The sequence below is a fragment of the Terrapene carolina genome, unplaced genomic scaffold (genome assembly GCF_002925995.2).
Source record: "Terrapene carolina triunguis isolate 2854851 unplaced genomic scaffold, T_m_triunguis-2.0 Scaffold84, whole genome shotgun sequence".
Lineage (NCBI taxonomy): Eukaryota > Metazoa > Chordata > Testudines > Emydidae > Terrapene > Terrapene triunguis.
Window position 1 is genome coordinate 22,066,814 of NW_020664435.1, and position 17,230 is coordinate 22,084,043.

The 17,230-nt window shown below is 37.9% G+C and overlaps 1 protein-coding gene across 1 annotated transcript in view; it reads left to right on the top strand.

Annotated features, from left to right (window-relative positions):
* Positions 1–17,230, top strand: part of MEOX2 (mesenchyme homeobox 2) — a 71,553-nt gene that overhangs the window by 34,285 nt on the left and 20,038 nt on the right. The gene's annotated exons all lie outside the window — the stretch shown is intronic.

Below are 17,230 nucleotides of genomic sequence, written 5' to 3' on the forward strand. Positions count from 1 at the left end.
AGAGTCAAGCTATGTTCAATCCAAGGTCTAAAAGAAACCTAAACCCCAGTTGCTTTTGTTTTACATCCTTGGGTGTCTCTGGGGACTGAACAAATGAAAGAAATAGACACAGGTTTTGCTAGTTGTACAAATAATATAATGTCAAGCTTCTAGCATCAAGCAGCTGAATCTAAGGAGAATTCTATATTGTTCTTAACTAACATTCCTAATTTTGATCATTAATACTGGGCACTAGCAGTAATTCATCATCAGTTCCCCACTTATCTTTATGTCCATCTCAAGGTGCACCAATAACATTAATGAGGACCATTTCTAGCAGTAGCCTAATGTGATACCACCAGCTAGTCTCAGATTTGGTTTGGACTCATGACTGTTTCATCCTATACCAGTGCAATATGCAAATGTCAGAAGGCTGGATGACCAGGAGAGAGAGTGCACCATTCACAGGTTTATCTCTTACTTCAGCATGAAGGTACTGTAGATTAGGAAGTAGAAAGTACTAGGCCAATGAACTGCATTATTCTTTCATGTTAGCTTTGTTCTTCTGTAGATGAAAATTTTGGGGTGAAGATTTTAAACAGTTCCTAAATTACCACTAAGATAAATCAAAGCTTAAAAATAAATAAGACATACATAAACAGGAAAATATTATATAATCAACTGTTTTAATTGGGTGGAAGCTTCTTTGCTGTGGTGATTTAAAAGTGGGCTGGACAAAGCTCTATATTGTAAGAAACAATCCTATTAGATCTTTCATCTCTAACATGTATGATTCATTGTGTTTCCAAGATGGTAAGTTGTATACTCCTACCTCACCAACTACCATGCTGTGGTAGTATTTTCCCATACTGCTGAATCCTCATGCTTTTGACTTTGAATCTTTCATTTTGGAACAACTGTATACTCTGTTTCAAAGCAGGGTGCAATTTAAAAGCTAAAGGGCCATAGAGTTGCTGATAATATTTGGTAAGTTTTCACAGCACCCTCAGTTTTATGTCCTTTAGGGAACAATATCCTACATTGTCAACAGATGGGCTGGATGAACTTACAGGTCTTTTGTCTCTAACTTCTGGGATTCTATGTACTAAGGTAAAAAGTCTTCCTTTTTTGCAAAGCAGGGGGGCCCCAGATTTTTTTAAAAATAAATATAAGATTTTTTTTCCATATGGAAGAAAGAGCAAAGAAATAAAATACTGTTATTATTTTCTCTCACAGAAAGTCACAAGAGGTGCTGAACTTCAGAGTCAAATTTGAATGCAGACTTGTTCCTAATTGGCCAGCCATCCCTGCAGGGAGCCCCTCAGAAATGAGAATTTTGGGGGTTGAACTGGATTGTTTTTAGTGAAGAATTAAATTCCCCTTGTGCTTTTGTTTCCAATATTATATTAAAGTCTAATATGGAGAGAAATCAAAGAATGCCTTCACAACTCATGTCTTACATAATGAAACCTTTCATTTCAGTGGTAGCAGGATATGTACAGAACATTATAGGCAGGAACAGTTTTCTTATACTAACTTAACAATTTACTTCTACTAGACTTCTGAATTTAAAGTGAACACATTTAAAGGAAGAATAGCAAATGCTGTCCAGGATTGTTAAATTATATAGGATTTACTATATTTGACATGTGCTGTCAGGATACATCACTAACACATTACATTACCAGGAAGATTGGCCTTCCTACTGCAGCCTAGATACTGTATGCTGTTAGAAGGGTACAGAGGAAGTGTCAGACTATATTACTTAACATTCACATGCCAAATGGAATCTAATGGATAAATAAATATCTTTGGGAAAAGAGAGTTAGATTTTACTTTCATATTAATACTGAGACCATGGAAAGACTTTCTGTTACTGAAAAAAAGCTGGAAATAAAGTTGTGGATGAAACAGCCTTTCTATTTGATTTTAAGATTTCAGATGTAGTCTAATTGTTACACATTCTGAGGGTTTTGGTTCCCAAATATGTTCGATATCGAAGTGTCATTTTGAGGACTGATCCTGAAAAACTGTTAAACAAGTGCCTTTGTGTGTAAAGAATCAGGTCTTTATTATTGTACTTTCTCTTTTATAAATATTTAAAATTAGGAACACATATTAAATAGTAATAAAGGTGGAAGTCGGTCTTTCTGCCTAGTGACCTATTTTAGATCACTGAAGCCAATCTCGACCCCTGAGTCAGTTCATCTGTTAGATGACTGATACTGTGTAAATGCAAATATATATGGTATAAATACTGCACAGAGAAGGTGAAATAATTATCAAATTATCACTAGATATACTTGAATTTTTAGTTAGCATGAGCCTTCCCTCTTTGAGATGTATTGTGAACATTTATTGTGTTATATTTTTAAAACAATAGGAAGTACTCTGAACAATTAAACTGTGGCTTTTACTCAGATCAGAGTTGAAAGGTTTTTTTTATTGCACGCTGCCGGTGATTTCAGTTATGACAAATTATGAGCATTCCTTGTATTACTAATCAAGGAGAAAAAGTCACATAAAAATGAACTTCTGATTGTGAAGGTAATAAAATAGGCTTATTTTAGGAAAATAGAAAATTTAAAGTTTCTTTTGAATGAGGACTATTAGTTTGAGTTCTTATCTTCTTCAGAATTTCTTTTACCCAAAGTTCTTTAAGAGAACTCAATTTTTTTTAATGTCATAAGCATTTTTTTCCAGTCTTAAAGTATCAAGACATGCAACTTAGCGTCAAACAACTGATAATCAGGACACCCTGAAGTATTCATTTGATATCCATCAAATACTAACAGCTATTTTTAGTAGTTTTAAGTGAAAAACAAATACCTTAATACTTAATAGTAAAATATTTTTCAGATGTTTAAACTATTGATATTTTATAACCCTTTTTATTTTGGGTTCCCCTAAAAGATGGGTAATTCCATTTATTTACATGTGGGAAAGTACTTTTCACTGTTCCTTTTTTTTTAAATTATTTTTATGGTTAGTGTTACACTTCAGCACGATGCTGTAAAAGTAAACTGTGAATGAAATAGTAGAATACACACATATGGGCAACCCCCATTGATTTTGAAAAAGAAAAACAGATAACGTCTGGGCATTTACTGAAGTACATTTATGAGCACAGCTGGCCTATTTGGCTACATTTTATGCCTTCTGAGAGGTAGTAAGATTTACAAAACACGTGAATAAAACACATACATGCACAGACACATATGCATACAAATCTAGGGCATTCCATGATAAACCAGAAAGGGGGTTCATTTTTGTCTAATGCCAAAATATGCTATTCCAATAGGTAGCCCAAATCTAACAAATGAAATCAGCAAGGCAGAAGATTAACGTGTGCTATTCACAAAGGGAGAAACAAGAGACTCGAGTCTAGACGATAAAACAGAACATGATTTGTGAATGTAGGATTAAGTTAGATACCATATACACTTCTGAGGCAAGTTATGAGCCTTTAAAAAAAACGCTTTAAAAAAAACTCACTTCAGGCAAACAAGAAAGGGGAATGGGCAGGCTCATGTCAAGTAGAAAAGTTGGATTCTAGATTCACTACAACAGCCATTTTATTCTGTCATATGCTCGATATATATAAAATTTTCATTATATCATTAAGAAGTTCCAACAAAAATCTATTCCATGATAAGTGGAAAATTTCTTTTTAGCCAGTTTCACACATGGGGAAAAATTATATTTAAAAATGTCACCGTGAAATGGTTTCCAGTTTCCTGTGGCTGCAAAGTAATTCTTGGAAAGAGTTAAACAAAGTAGAATTGTTGATACAAATTTCTGTTGTCCTTTGTGTAATGATATCTCAAGGACAAGCTTTTGCAAGACAGCAAGTTAGGCAATACGGAGCCCTAAAGAAACTCTAACCATGTTAAACTTTGTAAGTGTTTCAAATTTTATTGCTAAGTGTAGAAAAATTAAAGCCTGGATTCTTTGGCTTACGTACAAGTTATTTATTTTTTGATCAAACGGGAGCTAATGCATTTACAATAAAAAATAATAATAAAAAAGCAAACTTGAAAGTCAACAAGATCTACGCCTGTTAGAAATATGCATTTTTGAGGAAAACACTGTATAATAAGAGTCTAAGAAAATACCTATTTTAATCAACTCAAGACCACACTAATAGTCCTACAGAAAGCAAACCAGGGTTTATAACAAACACAGGACCAAATTTTACCTCTTACACTGATGCAATTCAGGAATAGTTTCACTGAAGTTATTGGAGTTGCTCCAGATTTATATATATATATTTTTTTAAATGGAGATACCCCATCTCCTAAGAACTGGAAGGGACCTTGAAAGGTCATCAAGTCCAGCCCCCTGCCTTCACTAGCAGGATCAAGTACTGATTTTGCCCTAGATCCCCAAGTGGCTCCCTCAAGGATTGAACTTACAACCCTGGGTTATCAGGCCAATGCTCAAACCAGCTGAGCTATCCTTCCCTCCCTCCCTTTAACTGTAATGTGCAACTGAGGGCAGAATTTGGTCCATTTGCTGGAATTAGCAAAAATGATATTGTTTCATGTCTGCTTATTATGGTGTATATGCATTGTGTAGTACAATCTGGTGTATGAATGTGATCTAAAATTATTACAATAGGTATTTGCTTTCTTAATATCTTGTTATAGAACAACACCATGCATTTATATACAGCATCTTACAATAAGAAAGAGAGGACACAACACTTTCAGTCTTGTTCTAAAGCTATTGACATTAGTAAGCTTAGAATCAGGTTGTTAGAGACCAAACTTCCCCCCAACTTCCAAAAGATAGAAGTCCAATTGTATGTGGAAAAGTGCAATTATGGGTAAATTTGCCACTTTGGCATTTGGAAACTGAATACTGGGGTGAATGCATATATAAAGGATAGGTTACATGCACAGTTACACAATTTGCACACACAATGGCACTGTAGATGCATGTGTTTTGCATCATGAAAATCCCACCCATAAGATCTGATATTTCCCAACTAACAGGGTTCAGCATGAGAGCTTTACGCCATTGGAAAGTGGATTTTCAATGAATTACGCAACACTTGCTTAAAGCCCCTTTATTTTCCAAGATACCGGAGTTTAAACTCTTGGCCACTTATGTACAGCAAGAGGATAGGTTAGGTAATTGTTAGAGGATTCTAAAATGGATTGGTTATAACTTCTCCCTTTTTCCAACTATGCTTTGGACTCTTAATAGTAAGGCAACCTGACTTGACAGATAAAAGAATATGAAAAACAGTTCCCATAAAACTTTTAAAATGTCAGATTTTTTAATGTAAAATATATGGAATAAGCGATGGCATGGCAGTGTATAAATTTTTACGGGCACTCATTTTGAATGACCTACATAATTCACTTCTGGTTTCACCATTTGTGAGCATAAAATGCCCATCCAAAGTGCATGCTGATTAAAATCTTTTCTTTTCACTGCACTGCTATGTATGCTGTCTATACCTAATGTCATTCCATCAGGTGGAAGTCTGTGCAGCATTTTTTTCTACTCCCTGTCTTAAGCGCTGTAATTGTTGCTGGCAATATATTAACTAATTGAAGCTACAAGAGACATTCAGATTGCTAAAGTTTATATAAAATGAAATTATCTGAACTGTGTTTTTGACTAATCTACCTACTCTTGTGGAAAAAAAAGTACATTATCCTATAGCTCACTGACTGAAGTTATAAAATTTATACAATATACTTTCTATTATATGAACAGTTAGGTCCCTTCCCTATGAAAAGAAAAATACGTGGTCTTTTGTCAAACACAAGTCCCAGACCACAGCATATGTTGGCTGCTCAGTAGGATTTTTATCAGGACAAAGGTCTCTCTGCTGTGTGAGCCCAAAATGGAAAAAAATAAATAAAAATAAATAAAACCCAGCTTTCCATCAGGGAGATGTGGAATTGCTGAGAGGAAGGAGCGATCATGTAAACAAGTTCTATGCAGTGTACACTTGGTTCTCTTTCTAAACTGGGACCAGACCTCTCCCTGTGGGTCATAGTACCCTAGATTCTCCACGAGCCATGCTGGAGAAAAGTCTGACTCCCTCAATGTACAGAGAGTGAGGCAGGATCCTTAAAGTGCTGGTATGGCTCTTGCAAAAGAGATCTCATCAGATTTTTTTGCTCTGAAGACTAAAGGAGAACACTCTTTCATCCATCTCCATTTCTGCACCTGCTGCATTTGTCTAGTGAGGTATGGATAATCTTTGGGGTCATTGTACCCCTCTTCATTTCCGATCTCCTTTCAAGGTGGAAGTATCCCCTTTGGATAGGAACCAGTCTCTCATGTACTCACTGTTTCTGCTGTCTGGTGATGGGACTCAGGGATGCTCCACACCCTCCTGCATGCCATGAAGTTTAGCTTCTCGTCAAAACTCTGCAGGAGCTTAGGGTGTGGACAGGCCTGGAGACTAGTCAGTAGGACCATAAACTGGCCACAAACCCTGAGTAGATGGGTGCAGCAGGTTGCAGCCACTGCTATACCTATTAGCTGCAGCAGTAGGGTAGCTGCATGGGTAACCTGTATCCTGCCTCAAGCCCATTTACTAGATACCAGCTGTCAAAGCAATGCACACACTAGATGCCTCTGATCCTGCAGATAGTGAATTTCCTTATGCCCCCCAGGAGTCTCACTGATTTCAGTGGGACTTGATGGAGGGGCATAAGGATTTGCTCACACAGATCTTTTTGCAGGGTGTGTGTGTGTGTGTGTGTGTATGTAAAATAAATAAAAACAATAAGAAATGCAAGATTTGAACTGGTTCCAGAAATTCACCATAAGGGAAAATCAGTTTTAACCTTCATACGTGGCATAATGTAAACTTAGATTCTCTATAAACATAACCGAAAAATGCTAGTGTTGGTACAAAGAAGTATAAAACAGGATACAGTTATCGTGTTTGTACAGTTTACATCTTCCTTTATTCCCTTATGTTTTGGTTCTTTAAATAATCAAAAATACTATTTTAACTACCATTTTCTCCCTTTAGAATTTTTTTTGTTTATTCAGAAGAAGCATCAGTAAAATACACCATAATTTTGTTTTTAAGTAGGAAGCTGTTCCTAATAGAAAACGGTAAAAGGTTTGTATACTTAGAATTATTTTTAAATCTTTCTACTTCATACTGTACGTTTTGTAGAACTAGGTTATGTTAGGTCATGTGTCTGTCTTGTGGAAGTCTTCCATGTGCAGCCTTTCATATGCACCTAAGCAAACCTTTCTTATTTCACATACACTGCTAGACCAATCTTTACTCATTAGGACTTGCTGGTTGTCGGTGGAGAGATGGTTGGTCACATAGTACTAGCTTTCCTTATTTCCAGCTGCCAAAATGACTTTAAAGACAACTAACAATAAAAATAAATATGATCTTAATATCAACAATCTCCACAGAGACTCAGACGTTATATAATTGTCAATGGGAGGAAGGTTGTCCCCACAATCCCAAATGGCAGTTAGAGGTTCCACTATACAATCTCCCTATTAAGATGCAGTCCACACTGTGTGTAAAAGAGAGGGAGAGAGCAAAGAGAACCTTTATAATCAAACTACATGTGTTTTCATTAATTTACAAGACTTTTCAAATAACAGCGCCGCCAGGCCTGCAAACAGTTAAGCTTGTGTGTAACGTCACTCGTGTGAGTAATCCAATTGACTTCAGTGGAGCTCCTCACATGAGTTAAGTCATGTGTAATGCCGACAGACCCTGGTCTTCAGAGGGCTGGATTGAATCTGGGACCTCTGAAGCTAAATGCATGAGCCACATGGCTCTTAGCCAAGGCTGTAGCAGACTCATCAATCACTAGCTGGGCTAGATGCCCCTGGAGGGGGACAGAGCGCCACATCAAGCAGGCACAGGCTTAAGTGTTTGCAGGATTGAAGCAATAGATAAAACATATATGTCGGGGTGGCCAAATTTACTAACCCTCTGAGCCACATACGATAATCTTCAGAAGTTTGAGAGCCAAAAGACACGCGCAATCTGCCCCGTGGGGTGGCCCCTGATGGGGCACAGGGCTAAAACCCCGAGACTTCCCCCCTCCCTGCATGGCAGAAGCCTCTAACTCCACCATCCTGTCGTGGGGCAGAAACCCCGAGTTCCCCCAACAAGTCTGGTAGGTGGAGAATGGGGGGAGGCGTGGGAGGCTCCACGAGCCGCATTATAACTGAAAAAGAGCCGCATGTAGCTCCCAAGCCACAGTTTGGCCACACCTGATGTATGTGATATACAGATGTAGTTGGATGATAACTTGAACTGACAGAAATACACCCATTCCACATAGGTACTGCAGGTACTCCTAAAAGCCTAGACATCACAACGGTAGTGAATCAGTGTGTCCAACACTGTAATGTAATTCCTGGACTGCCACTTTCAGGAGGCAGTGATAACGAAAAATGTTGGCTGCCTTGGAAGGTAGGTAATGGCATAGGAAAGCTTATAGTATGTTTCCAAATATCCACATTTTGCTGAGTCGATTTATGGTTTTATGGAGAGGGGATATGAGGCTGTCTTTTAAATTGTAAATTGTCACAGGCTGGTTTAGATGCATTAGCTCAATAAGCCAATAAGTGTTTGCTTTAATTAGTATGAAAAGAAGATTTCTTGTAATTTTGACATCCTACAAATGCTACTGTGCAGATCTGCCCATTTTCACATGCAGGGTTGTGAATTATGGTAATGGAGGAGAAGTTGTTTATTCAAATATTTCAAAGAAGAATTCTGTGAATGTGGTAAATTGCTGCTACAGCAACGTCTTCAGTATTATTGACCAGTTTGAGACTTTATACTTTTTATGATGCTCTCGGATCAGCTAGTCTGTACTGCCTGTACACAGCAATATAAATCAGTGCAACTCCATTAACTTCAGTGAAGCCACCCTGATTTACACCAGGTGAGAGTATGAGTTATTATTTCTACAGAGTGGATGTATTCAAAAGGAATGCAAGTTGCTTGCTCGTTTTTAAATTAGTATCTCAAGATTCAGAGATATAGCAGGGTTTGGTAAACCTGCTTACAAGAGGAAAGTGGGAAAGTTTGCTGGGCAACTAATGGTTTACCCATCAGCTTTTGCATAGTTTAGCCCTTTATTTAAAACTCATACAAGAACTCAGTCTGCCTCCTACGCTTTCCATAAACCTTTTGCGTGGCATCCCATATGGTGTAAATAATGCAACCAGCAACAGTCAGTTTCAAACTGTGGGCCCAGTGGCAAAACAATAGGGTCTAAACTGGGACTATATGCCAATATTTTGCTTGTACACTGAAAAAATAGAGCATTTCATATTATCATGTAGACAGGGACTATGCAAAGCTAAAATATCAGAAGTGGTCAGGCCATGCAGAGTAAAAATAAACTTGCCACTAAAATGTGCAGTCCTTTACATTTGTTAGGGGAAGAAGAATGTATTTCAATTTTATAATTTTTGAAGATACTTATCCAGGAAACAAACTACATTTTCATTAAGTTTTATGCGGTTAATATCTTAGAAAAAAGTAATAGGTATTTGGCACTGAACGACATACCACTGTAGAGTCCTGTTGATGTTTAGAATCTATAAAGCTTTTGTTTACAACATAGTGGTTTAAGTGACTGTAGAGGAATTAAGCTAGAAAGGAACACTCCTTCATGCAATGTTAAGTCACGATGAAGTAACAAGATTGTCATGATAAGATATTTGTATAGATTGCTCCATTTTAAAGTAAACAGTGTGTAGTAGTTGCACTCTACAAGCACTTGAAGACCATTATAAGAAAGTATGCAATTAAGAGTATTTGGTTTATACAACATCACAGTAAAGTTACAATGAAATATACATGTGGGAATAGATTGTGCAATTTTTGTGTTGGCAAGTGCTTTGTCACATTAGAGAGCCCACAAATTTCAATGAGACTAGTTGGAGGAGTAGATGTTTATCAATATGAGTAAGAGTTACACAATCCAGCCCTTAAAAAGAAAATTTTAGGGGCCAAATTCTGAGGGGCCTTTTTCCTGTTGAATAGTAAGTACACTTCTCCTTGAGTTGTCCCAGTGAAATAACATACTACTCAGTATGAGTATCGGTATCACAATCTGACCCTAGCTAACCAGGCAACTATCTGTGAAACCTCTAATGAAAAACCAGCAGTTTAATTCTTTGTATTGCAAATACTAACTGAAAGTCCACTTCCATCCATAAAGCCAGGGTTTGGCCTGTTGCTGAAAGAAGCTAAGCAAAGGGTGCACACTTTTTAAGTTTTTACATATGATTTTGACTTGGTCCTCTTTAGAGCAGGATCTTTTTACATTACTGCTGGGTTGAGCATGCTGGCGGAGTGCAGTAAATAAATAATGTGGCACAAAGTAAATATTTGTTCTTGTGTTAGTAGCCTTCTTTCAGTTACGCCTCAAAAGCCAGGGTATCAAGGTGGGTGCTATTCATGGAGAAGAAATTGCCAACAGGGAATTCATATGCTTTCTACATACTGTGGGGCAGATTTACCACTGCATTACTCCATTTTTACCAGGGTCTAAAGCATATGTGGTATGAGTATTTATTTCACTGATGTAATGCTGCTGGGAAGAGATACCGGAATTTTGGTAGTACAATTTGAATGAGATTGACAACAATGTTTCTTTAGAGTAAAATAGGAAGCTAACTTTTGTGTCAGAGTAGCACAGATAGAGATGGTCTTTCATAATTTTTTTCCTAGTCTTTGTTAAACAATATACCAATAATTTAACCAATGGTAACGTCCCTACCCTCAAGCAAGCCACCATACAATCAGTCATGCCTTAATGATATTTTTCCAGATAGCACGTTCTGCCACCAGTGAACTAACACATCCTACTGTACTGGGTGAAATTATAGACTTGGTGTTCTAAAAACCAGACAGGAACAATCCTTAGAGGGTGATTTATATGTTTCACAATAGGGTCAGACTATTTGTATTAGCATAGTCCCAAAGAGCTTACAAAGGTTTACAAAAGAAAGACTGTCAACCAACCAGTATCTGAATACTGGCCTACATTTTCTGAAAGTATGCCTGAGTTTGAGGGTGGGGTCGACACACAATATAGATTACTATATTTTACGTAACGTGTTATGAACCAGATGTAAATATTTTGTGTTTTGGGGGGGGGATTTAGGTTCCCACTAGACTTTGTTCTCTGCCTCTATACCTACCATTTGGCATAGGCTCTAGCCAGTAAAAGAAAATTGAGGGTGGTTTTTTTGTTGTTGTTTTTTTTTTTTTTCCTCAATTGCAGCAGCTGCAAAACAGATGTAAGCTGACATGAAATCTGCCAAAAATCTCTTCCAAGTTTCCCACCCATTTTCCACCAAAGAGAAACTAGTCAGGTGATATGAACATAGTCCTTAAGGTAACAGAAAAGGTGGGATCTCCCAATCTTTCCTTTTTAGAGACTGTTAAAAAGAAGCATTCCAGAAAAAAAACACCCCTAGATTTACTACTATGGAAATTAAAACAACCAAAGTTTATATTAGTAACAAGTCCAAAAAACATTATTCTGAGTAGCCTGGAATTAATGGGGAGAAAAAGAGAGATTTGTGCATAAACCACAATAAAAAGCACTGAATCAGAGAGAAAATCAAATGTCTGTACGAGTTTATAATTGACATGACACCTTCTAAATCCACCACATTTTCAATGCCTGAATTTTTGAGTATTTATTTTTTTGGATGCTTTAAAATGCTACGCAAAACCCCATTGACTGACTCTTGCCAGCATAATTATTATGCTGTGTAATTATCTTAAACTACTCGTAAATAAACACACTGATATACACCTTGTGGGCATTTAACTAACTAAATTTCAGAATCAAGCCATACAGTTTGAAACTTGAGTGACATCCAAACCTTTGTTTCAACACAGTTCCTAGAAGTTTAATCATTCTGTTGTGTAAACGTAGTTACTAAGAGGCGCATGCTTGGTGTCTAACGTTTCTATGTACTTTTCCAATTTTAGCATTTAGTTGTATTTGTATTTATCATGTGTTTTTTCTCAAGGTTCTTTGAACATCACATAGTGCTATAGAAGATATAAATGTTTAAAATAAATTAAACACAATTTAACATTTTTCTCATGCCTATGTTTATGAAATCAGATTAATCAGGAAATATACAAAAGATGAACTACTTCAGTCAGATTATTAATAACAAATTATAACTTAGTCTGAGTTCTCTCAGCATTTCCAGTGACATGAAGAGGGTAAATGTTGGCACAGTGAAAAGACTAGCAACTAGAAGTTCATGATCGGGTCCTTCCTTGTGTTCACTGAACATTCTTATGGCTACTAGCAATGAGTACAAAGAAAAATTAATTAATCTCTCATCTCTAGAATGTATGACTCTAGCACCTAAAGATTACTGTGATAAACACCATAGAAAACCCCAAGCAGCCAAAACCCTTATTAGCTGTAGTAGCTGTGGCAAAAGTGATTGAATTCTCCCTTAAGATGCAATGGTTTTGCTGCTGGTACTGCAGCCAAACAAATTTAATTTAAGGTGCCCTATTGGTAGATAACTATAACTGTCATTATATGAAATGTAAACAGGCTTAGGCTGTGCTCTTTCAATCAGTGCGTGCATGAAGGATCACCAAACAAGACAGTCCAGACTCTAGAGTGCTGGGCCCAGCCAAAGAAAGGGTGCATGACAAGCCGTGAAACATATTCATTGATTTGCACGCCATGTTGGATGCTTCCAGTGTGAAGGCCAGTTAAAGCAGACTTTGCCAAACACTGAACCCTCAATGACATCAGCACTCAGTGAGATGCCAAAAAACAAAACAAAAAAACCTCACAAAAATGCAGACTTTACCAGTGTGCCAATCTGCCAATGAAAACATACTGCTGACAGAACTACTGCTGCCAAAAATGTACAGTGTGACATTTACTAGTATCCAGTAATGGTAGGAACGTCTAAATAACAAGTTGCCCCAGCAACTTTAGTTTCACACAGGATCTGCGTGGGCTAATGTTACTGGCTGTCCTAAATCCACCCATTCAGGCTGCATGCTAGCAAGCATGATTAGGACAAACACTTCTTACGTGCTTGTATGACAGTTACATTTGTCTCTTTGTGCCCCAGTATCCCAGGGGCTTGGGATTTAGATTCTGAATTCCTGACTTTCACAAGTTTAAAACATAAAGCTTTGACTTTGACCTACAAATACCATTATCCAAAGGATGACTTGTCTCACTGAGATGTATTTTTTATCATTAAGGTTGTTCTGCATTCTTAGTTCATTTACTGTTCTCTGTGATGATCCATATGCTTGCAGTAAACAATTGCCATCAGTGTCTTTCCCAATTGCCATGGCACCAAGAGTTACTTTCTGCTTAACTATAGGTGGTACTACGAAGTATTCTTCTCAGATCAAAAAAGTCTTTGGACACATTCTTCGTTCTGTCAGTCTTAGAGCTCATGCCCTGCAAAAGGGGAGGGATATTTTTTCACAGGAACTCAGTGTTATTCAAAGGATTTTAATCAAAATGATTCTTCCTACTGATTAATATGTGTGCAAACTAGGGGGTGCTCTTAGAGTTGCCTCCTCTCTCTCTCTCCTCATAATATTCCTTTTACCATAATTGGAAGACATACTGCATGTATCAAGATGAAAAGACACCTCGTTTATGGCCTTTACATCCTGAGCATTACCCCTTCTGCAGGAGGTCACTATTAACTGCCTTGAATTAGGGCTTCTCTACATTGGAAATTTTGCCGTTTAAACTATACTGGTAGAGTTAAAGTGCTAAAACCCACCTACTGTGGACATAGTCATACCAGTGTAAAAGTGCATATACCAGTATAACTTATTCTGGTTCAGGACTGAAATAAGCTACAGTGGTGTAAGTCCTAGTATCACCACAGTTATATGAATATAAAAGTGTCTTATAACTGCATCAGTAAAAACATGACACCCCGCCACTGATATAGTTGTATCAGTATACATTTTCTAGTGTAGACCAAGCTTCAGTGTTTAATATTAAAGCATGAAGCAGTGCTTAAATATTCCACAATAAAACTACCATTGTGGTTATCAACCTTATGAACAACATTGCTGCTGTTCATGTAGGATCAATGTATGTTCAGAGATAGAAAAGGAAAGAGTTCATGCTTGTGCAACAAGTCACCAAGGCCTGATGAAATTCACCCTAGAATACTCAAGGAACTGACTGAGAAAGCATCTGAGCTATTAGCGATTATCTTCTAAAAGTCATGGAAGACGGGAGAGATTCCAGAGGACTGGAAAAGAGCAAATACAGAGCCAATCTATAAAAAGGGAAATAAGGACAACCCAGGGAATTACAGACCAGTCAGCTTAACTTCCGTACCTGCAAAGATAATGGAGCAAATAATTAAGCAATCAATTTGCAAATACCTAGAAGATAATAAGGTGATAAGTAACAATCAGCATGGATTTGTCAAGAACAAATCGTGTCAAACCAACCTGATAGCTTTCTTTGACAGAGTAACAAGCCTTCTGGATAGAGGGGAAGTGGTAGATGTTGCATATCTTAACTTCAGTAAGGCTTTTGATACTGCCTCTCATGACTTTCTCATAAACAAACTAGGGAAATACAACCTTGAAGGAGCTACTATAAGGTGGGTGCATAACTGGTTGTAAAACTGTTCCCAGAGAGTAGTTATCATTGGTTCAGAATCAAGCTGGAAGGGCATATCAAGTGGGGTCCCTCAGGGATCAGTTCTGGGTCCGGTTCTGTTCAATATCTTCGTCAATGATTTAGATAATGGCAAAGAGAATACACTTATAAAGTTTGTGAACGATATCCAGCTGGGAGGGGTTGCAAGTGCTTTGGAGGATAGGATTAAAATTCAAAGTGGTCTGGAAAACTGGAGAAATGGTCTGAAATTCAATAAGGACAAATGCAAAGTACTCCACTTAGGAAGGAACAATCAGCTGCACATGTACAAAATGGGAAATGACTGCCCAGGAAGGAGTACTGCAGAAAGGGATCTGGAGGTCATAGTGATCACAAGCTAAATATTAGTCAGCAGTGTAACACTGTAGCAAAAAAAAGCAAACATCATTCTGGGATGTATTAGCAGAAGTGTTGTAAGCAAGATATGAGACGTATCCGCTCTACTCTGCGCTGATTAGACCTCAACTGGAGTATTGTGTCCTGTTCTGGGTGCCACATTTCAGAAAATTGGAGAAAGTCAAGAGAAGAGCAACAAAAATGATTAAAGGTCTAGAAAACATGACCTATGAGGGAAGATTGAAAAAATTGGGTTTGTTTAGCCTGAAGAAGAGAAGACTGAGAAGGACATAACAGTTTTCAAGTACATAAAAGGTAGTTACAAGGAGGAGGGAGAAAAATTGTTCTCCTTAACCTCTGAGGATAGGACAAGAAACAATGGGCTAAAATTGCAGCAAGAGCGGTTTAGGTTGGATATTAGGAAAAACTTCCTAACTGTCAGGGTGGTTAAGCACTGGAATAAATTGCCCAGGGAGGTTGTGGAATCTCCATTATTGGAGATCTTTAAGAGCAGGATCGGCAAACACCTGTCAGGGATTGTCTTGATAATACTTAGTCCTGCCATGAGTGCAGGGGACTGTACTAGATGACCTCTCGAGATCCCTTCCAGTCCTACATTTCTATGATTCTAAGTGTAACTATCACTTATAATCCTAAAAAGATGGTTTAGACTTCCATCTAAACTGATACATGGAGAGTACTCGTATAAGGATTCAAACACATGGAATGAGATTTGTAAATTACACATGGACCTGAACTGGGGTGTGGCAGAGCTGCAGCAGTTGAGGAGCAACTTCAGGAAGGAAATGCAGTGTGCATGCCAGCATGCTGAAAATTTTGGAGAGAATTATGCTTCCTGGTGATGCCCCCAACTGGCTGATGCAACACACTCTGCGGGCTAGTACAGAAGGAAGAGGGGAACATGACTCAGGTTCCTTCCTGACATCTTTGAGGTAATTTGCACCCTGGGTTATTAGGAAGGAGCTGTGCTCCTCTGAGAACAGGGACTTAAGTTTTGTCCAGCTCTTTTGCTTGCAGTGAAGCCGTGGGAGAAGGCTGTTTTTTACCTCTCTCCACTCTACTCTCACCTTCTCAACTGCACAGGGACAGGACACAGTCTCATCCATACTGGAAATTTATGTTTTGCATCAAATAAAAACATTTCCTCCTATTCAGTTTACATTCTTATATCCTGGCCACCACCATGGTATCACTGATTTTGGGTTTTGTTTTGTTCTTTAAATTACTCCATTGGGATTTGAACCTATCACCTTTGGCAGCATAAACCTGTGACTGTAGCATTGAATCATTCATTAAGGAGGTCTAGGTTGGACATTAGGAAAAAGTTCCTAACTGTCAGGGTGGTTAAACACTGGAATAAATTGCCTAGGGAGGTTGTGGAATCTCCATCTCTGGAGATATTTAAGAGTAGGTTAGATAAATGTCTATCAGGGATGGTCTAGACAGTATTTGGTCCTGCCATGCGGGCAGGGGACTGGACTCGATGACCTCTCGAGGTCCCTTCCAGTCCTAGAATCTATGAATCTATGAAGCTATGAAGCTATGAATTTCTTACTAATTTGCATAAAAGCCACTGATTGTTTTTTCAAGCAACAGGGTAATAATGACCCCAAACTCACCTCATTCTACTCTTATAAACCTGCATAATTGTTAGTAGTTTTGTTATTGGGCTCAGTGGTCCGGTAGGCTATTTCAAGCATGCTGATGAGTCATCTGACATAGAACGTCATAGAGAGACTGCTTATGCGTCTGTCCATTTGGAAATTGATGCAGGTTTCTATTTAAATCAGCAGCTGAAGTGTGAATGTATCTGTGACATTTTTGAGATGGTTCAGGAGGCCAGGAGTTGACCAATGATTCTCATGCTGCACGCCTACTAAAATTGAACTTGCAGGTATTGTGACATGCCCAGATTTGAAAAAGATAGAGCAAAAGACATTTTATGGGACAAAACTTTAGGAACTTCGACAATCAGATCATAGATTTATTCAAATGGGGCCTGGTCCAAAGCCCATTGATGAGAATGGAAAGACTCATTGACTTAGTAGCTTTGCATCAGACCCCTGATACTTTGCTGTGAGAGTAACTGAAACTATGAGGGTTGTGAGAGGATTTTCACTGTTGTGATAATGGCAGAAATGATAATTTACCTGCATCTGCAGGAAGAATAGTTTAGTGTATGGGCTATGGTGGCAGCACTACTTTCTATT